We start from the raw sequence: 3,824 nt of genomic DNA on the forward strand, positions 1-3,824 counted from the left end.
CCATTTTCATCCCTCATTTGCATGCCAAACCTCTTCATGCCCTTCCAACATTGATGCGGGTTGCCATGAAGCTTCTTCCTCTGGTAAACCCTTCCATTTGATGAGGTATTCCACTGCTGCGCAACACTCATTCATGGGTGGCAACTCATCAAACACTTGCACTTCCGGTCTCACATAAGGCTTCAATTGAGATACATGCAAGACATCATGTAATCTTGGTGGTGGAAGCAAGAGTTGGTATGCCACTTCACCAACCTTCCTCAAGACCTTGTATGGACCATAATATCGATGAGCAAATTTAGTGTTGGTGTTGCCTTTGAGAGGAGCATATCTAGACTTAGGGATTCTCAAAAACAGAAAATCCTCTTGAACTCCATTGGCTTCCTATGTCGGTTCTCATAAACCTTCATCCTCTCTTGAGCACGTTTCATGTTCTCTTTGCATTGTTGAAGAAGTGTAAGCATCTTCTCAAACAAAGTCCTATGTGATCCAAAATGTAGTGGCTCCAATCTCATCAACACCACCAAAAGACAATGTGAAGTGTGAAAAACCATCATCACATCATATGGCATCCCCATTGGCATCTCATGTGAAATATAGGCATCCTAACATCACATAGCATGTAACCACATATCCATAAGGCTCAGAGGCATGTGAATGGCCTATGAAATCACTCAATGGCAAGCTTATAGCCTCAATGCTCACAAATTCCCAATCTAGTGCATTAGGGTTGACATTTGGCTCATAAAGCAGCCATTCCAATCAATATGAAGCATATTACATTCATGGTAGATGCCAATAGCATGATTGAATCACCAATTTCAACTCTAAGTCAAGAATTTGGGGTTTTCTTGGGATAAATCCTAAATCTTGTCCTTAGATGCCAAGAATCACCAAATACAATGAGGGATTGAATATAGGTACTCACCAATGCTTGATTAGCTTCAAATTTGTAGAGATTGCTGAGAATGTGGCTTTCTTGGAAATCCACTGCTCTTCTTGGTCTCTTGATCAAAAGTTTTCAATCCAAGCAAAAGAAAGCTCCATTTGGCAAGAAAAGATCTCTAATATGTATAGTAACCATGGCTAATCTCTCAATAGGCATCACATAATGTGTAATCATCATCCAATCAAAGCAAATATACTGTTGAAAAATCGCAAATCTATGCCAGTATCCAGTGGGTTTTGTGGCCATCAAATCACTTCACACAAGTGCTCCATAACATATGGCTAATGTAGGATTTGAGCTAGTTATATATGGAAGTAATCTCACAAGAAATGGCCATAACTAGGGCTTCTTGGATTGAAAGGAAAGCTACAAACATGGCTTGGAAATGGAGAAGAAAACTGAGAAAAGATGCAAGAAATGGATCAAAGTGGAGGCTCTGATACCACTACAAGCAACTGTTAGCATTTAGCACTCCGAATGGAGGGCTCACATGCTTTCTCAAGGGAGAAGCCACCATGAAAGCTTGAGAGAGCTCAAAGCTATAAATCTTGATTAGTATTGGTTAATTATGATTAGACTATTACACATTGTCTTTTATACTTGGACCCTTGTTCACACTTATTAACTCATGGCCTTCACACTTGACCATGCCAATGGGACCCCATTCAACTATTTACACTTGTTTGGCCTTCCAATTAGCCCTATAGGCTCATGGCCCTCTTCCTCATGCTCGTGCCATTATTTACGGGCTTTGTTACATCTTCCTTGATGGGTGTTCATCAGAGATTGTGAAAGGAAATTGGTGGTGGGTGATGTGAATCAACCTAAGCTATATGAAATTATGCAGTGTGTTGAAGTCTCTTTGTACGTAAGTAAATAGATGTTATGTCTTATTAGTAGAAAGCTCTGTGCACGATAATCTGCATAAAACTTTACTTCTGTATCGAGTCAAGTTGTAGGTCAAATTTTAATATTATCCCCAACTTTATTTTTATATCACACCACCACCCTTGTAATAGTTAAGGAAAGCAAGATATATTGTATGTAGAAGACCCTTTAAAGAAATGTGATGAAACCTTAGAAAGTGTTTGTTGCCTTCTGATGTGCAAAAATAAAGAGTCATATTCATGAAGTTTTTTGCTAAAAGCCATGCAAAATTCACCCTTTTCGGCCTTGTAAATTACTTTCCAAAAATTTGCGATGTAAGATAATCCTCATTCTTCTCACAGTGAAGAAGATTTTGCAACTCTTACCTTTTTGGAAAGATATAACAAGGTTTATTAGTTATTAACAAGAATGCTCTATACGTCCTAGTTTTTCTATTCAATCCATTATTATTTCAAATGCACTTGATAAAGAAAATGGTTGGATTTCTTTTACATTGTAAAATACTATTGTGAAAGAAAGTTGCATTCTTTGAACACAAAGAAAAGTAGCATTTGGATTATCAAAGTAGTACTTTTTGGACATGTGGTTGTGAACAAGTCTCAATTAGAGGAGCACCCAATATTTCTTATTTAGTGTTCACCAAATTGTAAGCTATGATTTTTAAATAATCTTTTGACTTTGGATACATGATACAAATACCAATTATTTTTAGTTTACATATATATGTTTTTTTTCATCTTAAAATATTGATGGGCGTTATTGATGCTATCACTCATTGGTTTGGGTAGACATTGAGGGGTGGTGTTGTAAGAATATGGCACAACGAAAAAAAATACAAGAGAAAGTACACTAGACAATGCAATAGAGAGAATGGAGAGAATTTTGAAATTCTGTGTATATACCAAACAAGAGATAGGTATAATATGATGGTGTTATCTACTGAGAGTATAGGGAATATATCATCACAAGCATTGGATTCCACACATTAAAAAGCTACAACAAAGGGGCTCCTTTTATAGGTGATGAAAGGGGAGTATGTAAGTGATGTCATGGATAACATCATGCGATAATGTCATGGGTGACATCATATATGTGTGATGATGTCATGGGTGACATCATACGATGATATCATGGGTGACATCATGCTTAAGTCACATGATGACATTATGCTTGTATCATGATGTGATTCACACCTCATACTAGAGTAGCTTTACGCACAAACCTCTATTTGCCACCCTAGTTATCTCCTAATCATTAATGATCATAACTATGATTCCTTTTAGTATCTAAGCTCGGTTTTCCATAAAGACATGTGCATCAATGGCTTCTCCTCATAATGGGGGCTGTACAAATGTGCACCATACATCAATATGAGATACATACTGAGGTGTGTATCTTGTACAACAGTACTCTAGCTCTACAATCTTATCCTCGATCAACTGTCGCACATAAATGTATTGAGTCTTAATGTGCTTTGTGCGAGCATGAAACACAAAGTTCTTTGGAATGGCCATGAACTCTAATTGTCGCATCATAAGGTCGTGTGGTTGACCTCAGTGGAACTCCCATTTTGCTAGAATCCTCAATTGTACTGTCTCATATGTAGTAAAACAAGTGGTCTTGTACTCGGCTTCATTTGAAGAAAGTGTTGTGGGTTGCTTCTTTTACTAATCCAAGGAAACATTCAGAAATTGACTTTTTGGTGTCACAATCTCCAGTCCAATTGAAGTCACAATATCCCAATCTCGAGTCTAATTGGATCTCTAACCTTGTACTTAGCTTCAGTTGAAGAAAGTGTCACTCTGGGTTGCTTCTTACTAATCCAAGAGAATCGACATATCGCTCCGTGGTTGGGTGAATTTTATTGACGAGTTCTCTGTTTCCCCTTTGCTTTCGCTGATTTCGTTCATGGTGCGAAATGGCTATTCTCCATGTTTTTGAATTGACATATCGCTCCCTGACGATTGGGTGAATTTTATTGATAAGT

The sequence above is a fragment of the Cibotium barometz genome, chromosome 56 (assembly GCF_041138505.1).
Source record: "Cibotium barometz isolate CiBa-2024 chromosome 56, ASM4113850v1, whole genome shotgun sequence".
Lineage (NCBI taxonomy): Eukaryota > Viridiplantae > Streptophyta > Polypodiopsida > Cyatheales > Cibotiaceae > Cibotium > Cibotium barometz.